Here is a 16,227-nt window from a genome sequence, read left to right as displayed (position 1 = left end):
GCCTGTGAGGCCGAGAAAGCTACACAGCTCTATTGACATGGATGGTGTTGGCCAGTTGAGCATGGCATATGTCTTCTCTGTGTCCATGGCGACACCGTCGCGAGATAACGTGGCCGAGGTGGCCGATGTTGTCCTTGGCGAACAACACTTGGACATTTTGGCGTAAAGATGGTTTTAACAGAGTAGCTCGAACACCGCTAGTAGATGCTCCTCATGTTCCTGCAACGTGGTGCTATACACCAAGATGTCATCCAGAAAAATGATCACGAATTTGCGCACGTACTCGTGGCTGGCATGTTCGTCAGGCCGAATGGCATGACCCGAAAATGAAAGTGGCAGTAGTGAGTTTTAAATGCCGCCTTCTCCGTGTCGCTCTCCCGCATGTGGATCTGATGGTAGCTCGCTCGCAAGTCCAACTTGGAGAAGTCAGTGGCACCAGGGAGCTCGTCGACGGTCGGTAGTGGAAATCCGTTGTTCACGGTGATGTCATTGAGACGACACTAGTCGATGCAGAATTGCCAAGATCCGTCCTTTTTCTTGACCTGGAGGACTAGGGCGGCAAATGGGCTCATGTTGTGGAGGACTAGGGCGGCAAATGGGCTCATGTTGTGTGATATCACCATAGACTGCCAGATGTCTCAGACTTGTCGTTCAATCTCGTCCTTTTGCAAGGGCGAGTAGCGGTAAGGTCTTGTGTTTGCTGGTTGCGCACCATTGACCAACGTGATTGCGTGGTCATACTATCGGTGTAGAGGCAGCTCCTTGAGCTCTCCAAACACGTCGTCGTCATCGAGTGATGTCTACTAGGCAACCTTCTTCTTGTAGGCTCTGTTGGGTCTCCAAGCGCAGAATTTGTAGGATAGTAGCAAATTTGCCTCAAGTGGATGACCTAAAATTTATTAATCCATGAAAGGTGTAGGATGAAGATGACCTCTCTTAAATAACGCTGCAATCAAATACAAAAAATCTTTTGTGTTCCCAACACACCCAATACAATGGCAAATTATATAGATGCACTAGTTCGGTGAAGAGATGATGATACAAATGTACTATGAATAGTAGGAATATATTTTTATAATCTGAATAAATCAAAACAACAGGATAGCACATAATAAAAGTGAGCATAAACGGTATTATAATGCTTAAAAACAAAACCTACGGTTCATACTTTCACTAGTGCAATCTCTTAACAATGCTAACATAATTGAATCGTATAACAATCACTCACGTGCGACAAAGAATCACTCCAAAGTTTCTACGGAGAACGTAGGATGAAAACATGTATCAACCTATGTGCCTAGATCATCCAATGTCATCACGGGAATCCGCAAATTGATTACCAAAACATATATCAAGTGACTCAATATAATACCCCATTGTCACCATGGGTATCCATATGCAGGACATAAAGTGTTCTCAAATCCAAAATATCCAATCCAACATGACGAAACCTCAGAGAGCAAGAGTCAATTCATCACAAGATAGAGAGAGAAGAACACCATATGATCCAACTCTACTAACAAAGCTCGTGGTACATCGAGATTATGCCGGATCAAGAACACGAGAGAGACAGAGATCAAACCAACGATTACGAGTCGAACAACTAGTCTAGACTAGTCGCTCAACTAGTCTACAAGTCGCAGAGTGGATGTCAACTCATTTTCTCGTGTAGACTACAAATACGAGTCGAGCCGTGGATGGACCAGTCGACGACTAGTCTGGACTAGTCAGCATATACGAGTCGAGCGACTCAAAAAAGAGAGCTGCCTCAGCTGGGACGAGGCGCCGCTAGCACCCACAGCCCCTGCCGCCGCCACCCACCGCTAGGACGGCGGATGGCGCAGCCATGTGCGATGTGCAACGGCCGGCCGAAGCTCGTGCTCAGGCGGCGGCCATGGCCGTGACCCATAGAGGCGTGCGGCCTTGAGACAAGAGAGAAGGAAGAGAGAACGAGGAAAGGAGGCATGGCGGTGGTCGGCGGGCTCGCCAGTGGAAGGCGACAAGAGGCGCGGGTCGCGTGCGCGCGTGCGTGATGGCGCTGGCGGCAGCAATTGGAGAGGTCGGGAACTAGGGTTCCAGTGGCTGGGGGCTAATTAGGCTGGCCATTTGGGCCCAAATGGGCCAGCTGGGGGTGTTGCGTGGTGCTGGGCTAGTATTTAGACAGTGGCTGGTCCTATTGCATACCCACTTGGGCCCAGAACATTGCGTAGCTCAATTATTTAGATAGTGGCTAGTTTTATTGCATAATGTACTGTTAGTATATACTACATACTATCACTAGGTATTAGTAGCTGAGTACTACAGTACCATGTTAACTAGTTAGCACTAATCTAGACTAGTCTAGATTAGTTAAGTCTTCGACTCGTCAACTTATAAACCCTGGATCAAACACATAGCTACTGGTACATACCCTCAACCCCGAGGATGAATTACTCCCTCATCGTCATGGAAACCGCCAGGGTGATGAAGATGACCTCAAAAATTATTTGACCTGAGACAAGTCATCTTTCCTTATCCATGAAAAATTATCTCCGGCGAGAACATGCCATCTCTAATCCGCTTAACAACCACTTCTTGCTCCTCCTCCTTGGAAATCTCGAAGGACGAGGTGCCTCAAGGGCGTCACAATCAGCACACTGCTCATCATCTCTCAGTACTATCTTTTGCAAGTTGGGAGATCGCTCCAACATGGACCTTATAAATGTAAACTGTTGTTCTAGCGATTTAAATCCAGCGAATTCTAGCTCTTTCAGAAGCTTGTTCTCGGAGCTGCTATCCAAGTGCATTTCCCACTTTGGACTCCTGTCAAGGTAGGAAGCGGGTCTGGCCTCGCCCAAATCGCATGTATGTTCCCATACCTGTATTTGTGTGAGCAATTCTTTAGAACTGTCATAGGAATCAAGTTCTAAATAATTTTCTCCTAAAATTTGTGAAAAACTAAAGCTCCAAGTGTGGGCAAGAAAAGAAACACAGACAAAGACATCACCTCAATATGTAACATTTCGACAGATGGTGCTGCTACAAGAAAGGCCATTGTCCATAAAATGTCAAATTCAACAAATATACCACCTACGTACGTACAGCTTCCTTAGCTTGCTGAATGCGGTGCGGAGTTCCTCCATTTCAGGTTGCAACCAAAGCTGATCACAACATTAATTAATTAAATAAACAAAAAAAACAAGAATTGATAGTCTGCAAGCACATAGATGAGATCATCAAAGAATTTACAGCTATGTATGTTCTCTATCATACATAACACATCCATGATATAACTTTCATATATGTGACGACATGACGAACCAAATAAAGTAGTAGTACTTACGGCTTCACCTTGGAAATCCAATGAGAGAGTATGTATGCTTGTTACTCCATGTAGAAGCTCACTTAATTTAAATATGTCTTCCTCACAAACTGAACCACATGAGAGTTCTAATTGCCCAAGTGATGGGACAAAACCAAAGGTCAACGGGGCACACTGAGATATCCAAGACTCACAAAAGAACTTCTCCAATTTAGGGAGGCAGACAAGGTCGATTCTCAGAAAGCGACACTTCTCAATTTCAAGAACACAGAGTTTTGAGTCTGGCGCATCAATCTTAAAGACAGAGTAGGAACCAGTATCACAATGATAAAGGGTTAGATGCTTAAGTTGCTTGCAGCAGTCAAACAGGACATGGTGCATGTCCAATTTGTCAAAGCCTACAATTTTTAGAAAGAGCTTTGTGAGGCAGTGGAGCACACTAGGGTAGGCAGTGAAAAAATCATCTATGTCTTGAGCTCGCTGTTGCATCTCTTCGTCGCTACGGTCCAGAGTCTTTGTCTCATCAAGAATGCCGAGATTTAAATCTTTCAACAAACCACTGTCGATCGCATCACCTAACAGTGGGCCAACTTCGCAAAGGAAAGTGTTGATCAAATAGAGGTTAAGGCGCAAACTTGAGATAGTGGATCCTCTCTGTTGTTTATCTAACAAACTCCTGGTTGCTTTGGTCAAAGACGCCATGGCTTGTTCCATATCATTTGCCTCAACAAGGTCAGCGTACGGAGTGGATAGGAAATCCTGGACATCGATGCTGAGTTCAGGCAGCAACCAAGGCAGATGCCTCCACCGTGTAGAGAGCACACTTGTCCTTGTAGCCACAAGTGAACTGACTCTCCCCAAGATGGACAGTAAAATATCATCAGTTAGAGCGCTGAGTCTATCTTCGTCGTCCAGTTGCTGCAACATAAATCAAGCATCCATTATTTAGCTGCCATAACTTTATTCAGAAATACCAAACAGAGAATAGTTACACATGGTGACAGGAACTAAAATCTCTCTAGCGTGAAAATTGCTTGATTATCTCTAGTACTACAGCATACCAACTCTGAAACTTTGAATTCCAAGATGATGGAAACACAACTACAGTGTGTTGATTAGTAACGATCTGACCGCTAAATTTGCCGCTACAGTACCATGCAGTCTGCTGTGTATGGTTCTAGGTAAAACCTCAGTGGCCATATAAAGAAATCCTGCTAATTGTCGCCCTCCGATACTTGCAAACTTTATTATGAAAAGTATGCATCAATCCACGTAATCGTCGAAAAGCTTTCGAGAGAATGGATGCAGGAGTTGTGCAAAAGAAGAAAATAAAAATCATTCCCATCACTGCCATACAGGAGATGTAAACTGGAGCTTTATATCGTCAGAACAAAGAGAGACATCTCTTTACATCGGCATGTTTTTTTTTGTCGTCATTGCTTTCTGTTCTCCTTCCTACATGATCAATTAAATGTTCCAATAGAAAAATTATGGCCAGGTTCATAGTTCTACATGTTGAAGTGGGCAAAAACAAAACAAAGTCATGGCGGCACAGCGAAACTTTGAACCCAAACCTGGCTATAATTTTTGACTACTTCTTCACTCTGTCAAAACCACCTAAATTATAGGTAATTTAGCTCATAACACGCAAGAAAAACAACTTAAAAAACAAAACATTCAACATTTACATTGCATGCTACAATAACCCTCAAGAGCTTATAGTGTTACATTAATATAAGAACAAAAATATGAACAGAGAGGCATGGCGATCAAGACGAGAGGGGACTTATTTGGCTGTGGGAACTGTCGTTGTGATCGCTATTATTCCCCTCCATTGGCGATGTGGGAAGCTGTATTTCGGTGGTTCGGTCGAAGTGGTATATCGCAGCTCCGGCGAAGGCTTGGAATGAATGTTTAAGGCAACCGTGGAGGCTCTCGACTATTGCAGGCCAATCCTCGTCCTTATTCTGCCACTATTTATAATAACTCAGCGCTGCGCCGGGGCAGCAAAGCCCCCTCCCAGTCGGACTGCAGCTACACAAGCTCGCCGATTATTACTCTTATTATTATTCCGACGAATTGGAAAGTTATCCGTACCCTGGAGGTGCAATCCGAGTGCTGCTGCTATTGATCCAGTCATATAAATAGATTGATAAACAGCAGTACTCCCATGAATGAATGAAGAAGAACAAGGAAGATGTGGCGCCAGAGCAAGGCGGACGGACGGACAGACACTGAAATTCAATTCAAATTCAAATCCAGTGTCGGATCCGGCGTGGACTGGAGCGTGAAGCTCAGCAGCCCTCCCGCGGAAATTTAAAGATCTGGCGCGCTACTGACCCTGAAATTCATTCGAATTCACCCCCTCGTTAGAGAGATAAGAGATACAGTAGATGCGAGCAAACGGAGCCGAATCCGGGATGGATTGGAGCGCTTACCTTACCGGAGGAGGAGGGTTATGGCCGGCTGGCTTGGCGGAGAAGAAGAAGAGGGCGGCGGCCGAGGTCTGGGCTCTCACCTCTCAGAACAGACGAACCCTACACCCGCAAAAAAAAAAAAAAAAAGGACGAATCCTAGCGAGATGTTTTCATCTTGGGCCAACGTTGGGCCGATACTTGTTGATTTCTTTTTAAAAACGAATCGAATTCTACCGACCGAACCGCTAGAACAGAGCGACGGCACGACTGCCAGGCTAGAACAGAGACGGAGGCAGAGTGACTTGTCTGTTTTCTGTGGGGAGAAGAGAGTAATTGATAAATCACAACAATAATCATGAGCTTTTAAAAAAAAAAAGGTCATCCCGGCCTCTGCATCGGAGAGATGCATAACGGCCACTTTATTAAAACAAATTCAACAGAAATAAATAGTTTGGTCTGCAAAATACGGCTCACAAAAGGAGCTAAAAAGGTAAAATAAGAGAAACTCAAAGCCACAACCGGCCGGACGAACAGCTACTAAGGACATATCCTATTATGCGACAGCCATCCAAACCGTTTAAAAATAGCCCGTGCTACCATCTCCCATCGGTTGCACCCAGTAGCCAGCTGCTTCTGGAGCCCGTAGGAGTGAGTAACGACCACGTACGGATCCATGCCGTAGCCCTGAAGATAACCTGCAAGAAATTAGCAATAGCTAATCTGTTAAAATCAAATCATTCCTGCAGTTCCATGTAGCCCAAATAAGTGCGCATATTCCAATCCGAATACTTGACGCAACATGAGGAGGCCCTCCATTTAGCCACGTCCCAAACAACGCGTCAATGCTTACCAGAGGCGTAATATTAAAGGCTATATGGACAGACCTCCAAAGTAACTTCGCGAGAGGGCAATTAAGAAATAAGTGTTAAATTGTTTCATCGTGAACACAGAAGCAACATCGTGAACTACCTACCCATCGCCGCTTTATTAGGTTATCTTTGGTGAGGATCACTTGCTTGTGAACAAACCACATAAAGATTTTAATACGCAAGGGGATCTTGACTTTCCAAATGTGTAACGATCTTGGGATTGGGCTAGAGTTAATAAGATCTGAGTACATCGGTTTAACCGTAAACACTCCATTACTCGTTAATTTCCAGTTCGATGTATCTCCCTGATCAGAGAGTTGAACATCCATCAACCTCCTCACTAGGTGTAACCAGGAAGCCCATCTTTCACCTACCAGGGATTTTCTGAACTGGATATTCAAAGGTATCGTCTGCAAAATTGTTGCTATGTAATCTTCTTTACGTTGAGCAATATGATATAGGAAAGGATATTGAAGAGCTAGCGGTGTGTCGCCTAACCAAGTATCCTCCCAAAACCTTGTTGTTGTTCCGTCCCCAACAATGAATTTCACCCTATGGAAGAAGGTTTCTTTCACTCTCATGAGACCCTTCCAAAATGGTGAATCATTAGGTCTTACGGTCACTTGAGCATGAGTTTTAGAGTGCAAGTATTTATTTCTTAGGATTTGAGCCCACATGCCCTCGGGTTCAAGTGATAACCTATAAAGCCATTTGCTCAGTAGACAATAATCTCGAGTTGTTGTTCTTTTTTTCAAAGAAGAATCACGAGGTGTTAGGTGACGAGCCAATGAGCCATGGATCTCTGCTCTGCTCCCGCCGGAAAAGAAAAACAGCGCGCCAATGTTGAGGAACTGATGCGTCGACGAGGAGTTAGCTGCTGGATGTGATGTCGATCGCCGGGCGGAGGAAGCGAGCGGCATCCGTGTAACGGACTCGATCTACTGCAAACTAGAGATCGGATCTGGAAGGGGATGGAGAGGGAGGTAGGTAGGTTTTGGAGGAAGGGGAAAGGTAGTAATCAGAGGAAGAGCAACTTCTCTCTGTCGATCCAGTTCTGCATTCTTCGATAATCCACTCCCTGGTAGCCTAGCTACTTAACCACACTCACAGGCATGCAGGCCCGGTTGGCCCAATAGGCAACACACACACTCCAGCCTAACAGGAACCGCCAACTGGCATCATTCTTCAACTGCCACCCGGTCCAGTCCCTCTCCTGGGCCTCCTGCCGGTGGGGTCGCCCCTGCAGGCGTGACATTCTCCCCCCTTGGGACTCGGCTTGTCCCCAAGCCGTGCTTGCTGGAAAGCGACGACGGAGGTCTTCTGGTTCCTCCCAGGTTGCCAGCGACGGTGGCAACTCGCTCCACTGCACCAAAAGTCGCGGGCGCATCTCCCCCTGCGTCTTGATGAGCTTGGTTGCCAAAATCGCCTCAGGAGAGTGTTCTGCCTGCAACACAGAGTTAGCTGGTGGAAGGCTCGAACTTACAGAAACGACTGGACCTATCGCCTTCTTCAATTGAGAGACGTGCACCACAGGGTGTATTTTATTGTCAACCGGCAACTGGAGTTTGTACGCCACCTTCCCGATCCGAGCTATGACAATATACGGCCCGTAATATCTGAACACCAACTTTTGATATGGCCGCTGAGCCACCGATGTCTGGATGAATGGTTGAAGCTTCAAGTACACCAGATCCCCTACCTCAAAAGACCGATCCGTGCGATGCTTGTCTGCTTGCTTCTTCATTCGATCTTGTGCGTGTTTCAGCTGCTGCTGCAAGTGATCCATCATGACTGCTCTCTCTTGTAACCACGCCGACAGGTCTGGCACTGAGCTCTCCTCCACTTGTGTGACTGCAAATTCTCGCGGCAAATGCCCATAGATCACTTCAAAAGGAGTGCGCCCTAGCGAGGAGTGAAAAGCTGTATTGTACCAATATTCAGCCAAAAACAACCATTTGCTCCTGTTCTTCGGGCACGAGTGCACCGCACACTGTAAGTATCCTTCTAAGCACTGATTCACCCGCTCGGTTTGCCCATCAGTCTGTGGATGATAAGATGAGCTCAATCTCAGCTCGGTTTGGGATAGCTTGAATAGTTCCTGCCAAATCGCACTGGTGAATATCCGGTCTCTGTCCGAGATGATGGCCAGAGGCAACCCATGCAACCTGAAAATGTTCTTCATGAACACTTCTGCCATTGTCAGCGCTGTGTAAGGGTGTTTCAGGGGTATGAAAATGAGCATATTTCGAGAATTTATCCACCACTACAAGAATTACGTTCTGCCCTCCTGAGGTCGGTAGCCCCTCGATGAAATCAAGAGACACAACTGCCCACGGTCGCTTTGGAATTGGAAGAGGTTGCAGTAATCCCGCTGGAGAGATCCTCTCTGTCTTAGCTCTCTGACAAGTGTCGCAAGATTTCACGTACTGTTTGATCATGGTCTTCATGCCTTTCCAAGAGAAGAGGTTTTTGACCCGATGATAAGTAGCATAGAATCCTGAATGGTCCCCGATCGCGCTGTCATGCAAGGCTTTGATCAAAGCTAACTGAGTTGTTTCATCTGAGCCAATCCAAATGCGCCCTTTGTGCCGAATCACCCCATCTTGCAAGGCGTAGTCACTGTCACTGGTTGGATCCAGCGTTAGTTGTTCCAGTCTGCGCTGAGACTCCGCGTCCTGATAACTGCTTGCGACGGCCTCGAGCCACGCTGGCCTACAGACTGAGACTGCTGCGAGCTCCCCCTCATCCCAATGATCTCTTCTTGACAACGCATCGGCTGCCTTGTTGGTGATGCCCGTTTTGTACTGGATTTGAAATTGAAGACCCACGAGCTTGGTGAAAGCTCTCTGTTGAATTGGCGTGTTCAGCCGCTGATCTGTCAAGTGGAGCAAGCTCTTTTGATCCGTGCGCACCAAGAACTCCGCGTGTTGCAAATACGGGCGCCAGTGGTCTACTGCAAGCATCAGCGCTAGGCATTCTTTTTCATAAGCAGAGAGTCCAAGGTTGCGTGGGGCGAGAGCCTTGCTCAAGTAGGCCAGGGGTGAGCATCCTGCATAAGCACTGCACCCACTCCCGTAGCGCTCGCATCTGTCTCGACCACAAACTTCTTTGTGAAATCTGGCAATGCCAGCACCGGAGCCTGAACCAGTGCTTTCTTCAATTCATTGAATGTTGTCTCAGCCGTTGGTGTCCAGATAAACAAGGTCCCCTTCTTAAGCATGTCCGTCAAGGGGCGAGAAATGATACCAAAGTTTCTGACGAATTTACGGTAATAGCCCGCCAGCCCCAAGAACTCCCTCAACTTACGAACTGATTCCGGACGCGGCCAATCACGGACTGACTCATCCGTCGCCACCCCTTCGCTGCTGATCTTGTGCCCCAAGTATATTATCTGTTGCTGCGCGAACGAGCACTTCGAGCGTTTGACCTTCAGGCTGTGTTCCATCAGTGTTTGCAGAACTTGTCTTAACAGCCGCACATGCTCCTCCATGGTTGAGGAGTGAATCAGTATATCGTCCATGAACACCAACACTCCATGACGGAGTAAGGGTCCCAGCACGATATTCATCCCACCCTGGAATGTAGGTGGCCCTCCAGTTACCCCATATGGCAACACTCTGAACTGAAAATGCCCCTGATGGGTTTTAAATGCAGTCTTTGGTTCATCCTCTTCACGGAGCCTGATCTGATGATAGCCCGCCCGAAGGTCTAATTTGGAGAACCAACGAGACCCTGCCAGTTCGTCCAACAGTTCATCTATGATCGGCATGGGGTAGGCACTTTTCACTGTGATTGCTTTCAAGTGCCGATAGTCCACGCACATCCTCCATGTCATATCTTTCTTCTTGACAAGCAACACCGATGATGAGTAAGGGCTCGAGCTTGGAACAATCAACCCAGCCTTCAGCAACTCTTTTACTTGAGTCTCAATCTCTTTTTTTTTGTTCAGGTGTGTACCTGTAGGGTCGGACGTTGACTGGCTTCGCTCCTGGAATGATGGGAATGACATGATCCCACTCTCGATGTGGTGGTAATGCATTTGGTTCTTCGAATACCTCCTGAAATTCTTGCAACACTGCATGTACTTCCACTGGAATATGCTCGATAATCACCTCCTCTCCCACTGCATACAAACAAACTATGTGAGCCACATCATTGGTCTCCTCCAGCGCACACAATTGGTCACAAGTGATTGGCTGAACTTGCTGAAGCTGTTTTTTCACTCCTGTCAACAGAATTTGCTGTCCCTGGTGCATAAATTTGAGTTGCTTTGCTGCCCAATCGATCCACATTGGTCCACATAACTCCAGCCAATCAATCCCCACCACCATATCTAGCAACCCAGTGACAAAACCCTGAGATCGGAGGAGAATTCATACCCTTGAGTGTGCCACTTGCAGTTGGGCACCACCCCAGAACAAGTTAAGGTCCCACCATCAGCTATCTTGACTGAAACCTTGTTCATCTGCTGCACTTGCAGGTTCAGCCTCTCTGCCACTATATCGCTGATGAAACTATGAGAACTCCCGGAGTCGACCAGTATCAAAAGTTCCTGGCCACCAATTTGTCCAAGCAGCCGAACAGTGCGTGGTGTTGTTTGCCCCGTGGTAGCCACTTTGGATATGCACATGAGCACATCATCATCCGAGTCCGGTTCCTGCACTGCCGGAGGGTCCTGCTATGCTTGCAGCAACTCCAGCAACTCCTCTACGACATGAAGTTGCACGGTAGGCCCGCACTGATGCCCTTGACCCCATCTTTCTCCACATTTGAAGCAAAGTCCACGGGCTCGCCGGTAGTTACGCAGGGCCGCCACACGATCATCGCCCCTTCCTTGCCGGTCAGGAGGGTTGGCCGCGTCCAGTGCGCGGCGATCCTCGGCAGCCGCTGGTGGTCCTGGCAGCATCTGGCGCGCGGGTGGAGCACCAATCGCCAACAGAGGGCGTTGCGCCGGCGCCCTGTGCTGCTGACCATCCTGGCACCTATACTCCCGGCGCGACATCGCTTCCAAAAGCTCCTCCTGCAACGTAGCCAGAGAGAAAGCAGATTCCAAATCTTTCGGCTGATGAAGCATAACAACAGCTCGTATATCACTCTTAAGACCATCTAGGAACTGGGTGATGAAGTAGCACTACAAAAAAAGACACATCCTTGACATTTTGGGCCGAACGAAAAAAAAAATTGTCATACATATGACACTTCTATGACGATAATTGTGACAAAACCCGGTATCATCATAGATGTGGTGGGCTCCTACTTCTATGACAAAAAATCATGACAGAAAATGGGCTTTTCGTCCTGGGTGGGCCGGAGACGCAGCTGCATGACATTCTTTGGGCCGTGCATGACGGAAAAAACCGTGGTAGAAGCAAGGAGGAGGAAAATTTCGGGGAGTTCCCGGTTACTGTGGGAGGTTGGGGGCTGAGCGATGCGCGTTTCTCTCGTACACGTACGCGCATGTGTGTGAGGCGTTGGCTCTAACTGAACCCGAGCGAGGCATTGGGCTCTAACTGAACCCGAGCGATTGCACTGCAGGCTACGCGTTACTGAACCCGAGCGATCGATCGATGGCTGTTAACTGAACCCGATCGAGCGATTCCTTCGCTACTGCTGCTAACTAAAGCCGATTGATTGGATGAACAGTGAGCGTTGCGGGGGGGGGGGGGGTTGGATGAACAGTGAGCGGTGGCGTTGCCTCTGGATGAACAGGACCCCGTGGTGTGGAGGGCTGGATGAACAGTAGATGGTGGAGGGGTGCCCGTGGAGGGGTGGTTGAACAGGACCCCGTGGTGTAGAGGGCTGGATGAACAGTAGACGGTGGAGGGGTGCCCGTGGAGGGGTGGTTGAACAGTAGCCGGTGGAGTAGCACGCGGTGGAGGCTGGATGAACAGGAGCCCGTGGAGGCTGGAGGAGGTCGACGGTAGCCCGTGGAGGCTGGAGTAGGTCGACGGTGGAGATGAACAGTATCCTGTGGAGTCCCGTTTGCGGTACGCCACACCCCTCCCGATGAACAGGACCCCCGTTTCGACCGAGGAGGTCCGTTTTGCGGTACGCCACACCCCTCCCGATCAACAGGACCCCTGTTTCGACCGTAGGAGGTCCGTTTCGTCCGTTTTGCGGTACGCCACACCCCTCCCGATCAACAGGACCCCTGTTTCGACCGTAGGAGGGCCGTTTCCTCCGTTTTGTGGAACGCCACACCCCTCCCGATCAACAGGACCCCCGTTTCGACCGTAGGAGGTCCGTTTCCTCTGTTTTGCGGTACGCCACACCCCTCCCGATCAACAGGACCCCGTTCCGAACGTAGGAGGTCCGTTTCCGCCGTTGTGCGGTACGCCAGGCCTCGTTTCCATCGCCTGTTCCGTCCAAGCCCTCCCGATGAACACGACCACGCATTCCGTTCCGACCCAGCCGGTTGGCTCCCACGCGTTCCGTTGCCTCCTGATGAACACGACGCATTCCGTTGCCTCCCCATGAACACGACGCATTTCGTTGCCTCCCCATGAACACGACGACAACGCTGTTTCTCTGTTCCGACCCAGCCATGTACACGAGCCCTGGCCGTACGTATGTGCGAGTAGGCGTTCGAGACCCTGCCCGTATGTACACATACGTGGCCGTATTTTCTTTCTTGCACCCTGGCCGCTGTACGTACGTGTACATGCTACGTGCCTCTACTACGACACGTATGCGCCTCTACTACGACACGTGCGCGCCTCTACATCCACCAGTATATATGTACGTACACGTTCGCGACCAGAATGACAACGCTACGTACGCTTCGACCAGGTGGGTCCCGACTGTCAGGCACTTCTTTGCGTGCGAAGATGTAGCTGGTGGGTCCCAGCAGTTAGGGGGGAAACGTTTTTTTCGCGAAATACGGTGGCCCGTCCAGTGGGTCCCCGCTGTCAGGTGGAGGAATAATTATTTTGCATGTAATAAGGAGGCACTTCCTTGCTGCGGCCGTGGACCCAGCTGTCAGCCTCTCCACGTACAGTCCACGTCCGATGGAAGCCGTTCCTTGACCACGTTGACCACGCCGCGCCAAGAGCACCAGGGCGATGGACGACGACGAGGCCGAGGAAGGGGACGACGCGGAGCCGGGGAAGACGCGGCAGTGGATGCCCACGCGTAAAGGAGTACGAGGGTTCACTGGTTCGCTGCGGTGTGAGGCTGCCGTCGCCGCAGAATAACAGGGGGTGTGGGTGAGTAGAGGGATGGCATGGCCAGCGGTGGGAGTAGTAGGGGGCGGTAAGGCCTCCGCTGCATCGCAGCCGGCCACGGGAGGCAGGAGCACGAGGCACGACCGGCGCTGGTTTGGGCGGCTGGAGCAAGAAGACCAGAGGTTGAAGAAGCACTATGGCCGTTGGATGGACATCGTACGGTCACTGGAGCTAGAATCGTGCATATTGACTAAGTTGACAAAGCCCTCCGTCCCCGTCAACTTAGTAGGCCCACAAGTCAGCCTGCCACTATACTGGGTCCCAGCTAACAGGGGGAGTATTCATTTTTTTGTGCGTAATAAGGAGGCACTTCCTTGCGTGTGAAGATATAGCTGATGGGTTCGAGCTGTCAGCGGCGGTAATGTTTTTTTTCACGAAATACAGAGGCCCTTTCGGTGGGTCCCTGATGTCAGGTGGAGGAATCATTATTTTGCGCGTAATAAGGAGGCATTTCCTTGCGTGCGGCCGTGGACCCAGCTGTCGGCCTCTCCACGTACAATCCACTTCAGATGCACGTCGGTCGTTGACCACGTTGACTAGGCCGTACCGAGAGCACCAGGGCGGTGGACGACGGCGAGGCCTAGGAAGGGAACGACACGGAGGCAGGGAAGACTCGGCAGTTGTTTCCCACGCGGAGGGGAGTACGACTGTATGAGGGTTTACTGGTTCGTCTGTCGTCGCCGGAGAATAACAGCAGGTGTGGGTGAGTAGAGGGATGGCTAGGCCAGCGATGGGAGTATGGTGGGGCGGTGAGGCCTGCGCGGCAGCAGAGCCGGCCGCGGGGAGGAGGGAGCAGGCAGTCCCGCTGGCGCTTGTTTGAGCAGCTGGAGCAGGAAGAGCAGAGATTGAAGAAGCACGACGGCCGTTGGATGGCCATCCAACAGTCACTGCTTGTGCGTCAACCTTTTTTTTAGGAAAGCCTCAAAAATCTGTGGAAAATAGCATACAGCCCATCTGCCATTATTTCTAATAATTTACAGCCCATTTGCTAATTATTAAGGTTTTAAGGAGCCCATATTCTTTTTGTTAGCATTACAGCCCATATTGTGGCCACGGTTAAAAAATTATGCGAAATTTTGCATATTTCGGTGCGGTCCGAACTATTTTTAATCCCGAAATTTTGACTCACATTCAAACTGATTTTGAAAATAAATGTATATCAATATAAAATCCAACAAATTCTCCACGCATAAAAATTAATGTAATTTAAAATCTCGAAATGAAAAATGGATATTTGAAACTAATTGCCGGTTTGATGTGTTTTAAAAATGTACAGCCCATTTCTCATTACTGATGGGCCATTTTCTCGGCCAGCCGAATGAAAGCTCCCCTCGTCTTGAAAGATTTGCAGCCCAACAGGCCTGACAAAGCGACTTACTTGGCAAATCACAAAAAAACTGGGCTGTGGCCGTGGACCCAGCTGTCAGCCTCTCCACGTACAGTACTCTTTCGATGGAATGTCGTTGACCACGTTGACCACGCCGCGCCGAGAGCACCAAGGCGGTGGACGACGGTGAGGCCTAGGAAGGGGACGACGTGGAGCCGGGGAAGACGCGGCAATGGATGCCCACGCGGAGAGGAGTACGAGGGTTCACTGGTTCGGCTGCGGTGTGAGGCTGCCGTCGCCGCAGGGCCTGGCTAGCGGTGGGAGTAGTAGGGGGCGATGAGGCCTCAACGGCAGCACAGCCGGCCACTGGAGGCAGGAGCAGGCGGTCTCCCCGGCGCTGGTTTGGGCGGCTAGTGCAAGAAGAGCAACGATTGAAGAAGCAGCAGGACCGTTTGATTCAAATCCAACGGTTACTGCTGCTAGAATCGTTTGTTGACTAAGTTGACAAGCCCTGCGTACGCGTCAACTTAGTAGGCCCACAGGTTAGCCTCCCAACCGGTGCACCCCAGATGTCAGTGGGAGGAATCATTTTTTTCGCGTAATAAGGAGGCAGTTGATTGCGTGCGGCCAGGCCAGCGGAGGGAGTAGGGTGGGCCGGGGAAGCCTGCGCGGCATCACAGCGGGCCACAAGAGGAGGGAGCAGGCAATCCCGCCGGCGCTAGTTTAGGCGGCTGGAGCAGGAAGATCAGAGATTGAAGAAGCACGTCGGCCGTTGGATGGACATCCAATAGTCACTGCTGCTAGAATCGTGTGTTCACTGACAAAGCCTTGCGTAAACAAGTCAGCCTCGAAATCTGTGGCGTGTACAGCCCATTTGCTATTATTTTTATAATTTTTACTCATTTTCTAATTCATATGGAATTTATTGCAGCCCGTTTTCCATTTTTAGAATTGCTGGCCATTTTCTGGTCAGTACCATGGTCAAAAAATTAACTAAGTATGTGGGAAATCTTGAAAATTCGCAAATTTTTGCTGGGGAACGAAATATTCTTAATCCAAAAATTAATAGCCATACTAAAACAAATTTAAA

At 49.3% G+C, this 16,227-nt stretch overlaps 1 non-coding gene across 5 annotated transcripts; it reads right to left on the bottom strand.

Moving 5' to 3' along the window:
* Positions 1–2,218: 2,218 nt before the first annotated feature.
* LOC109739149 (uncharacterized) lies at positions 2,219–5,888 on the bottom strand. 5 transcript variants are annotated; one of them, XR_006664061.2, is made up of 6 exons: positions 5,740–5,888; positions 5,399–5,642; positions 5,088–5,335; positions 3,323–4,219; positions 2,987–3,140; positions 2,219–2,858 (listed from the first exon to the last, which is right to left on the bottom strand). It is a non-coding gene; the product is annotated as an uncharacterized protein (transcript). The 5 variants fall into 5 exon arrangements; XR_012184601.1 differs by having other exon boundaries at positions 5,088–5,329; XR_012184602.1 differs by lacking the exon at positions 5,088–5,335.
* Positions 5,889–16,227: the final 10,339 nt, after the last annotated feature.

The sequence above is a fragment of the Aegilops tauschii genome, chromosome 5 (genome assembly GCF_002575655.3).
Source record: "Aegilops tauschii subsp. strangulata cultivar AL8/78 chromosome 5, Aet v6.0, whole genome shotgun sequence".
In the NCBI taxonomy this organism is placed as follows: Eukaryota; Viridiplantae; Streptophyta; class Magnoliopsida; order Poales; family Poaceae; genus Aegilops; species Aegilops tauschii.
Note: the sequence above shows the minus strand (reverse complement) of the source record. Positions and strands in the feature narration are given on the sequence as shown.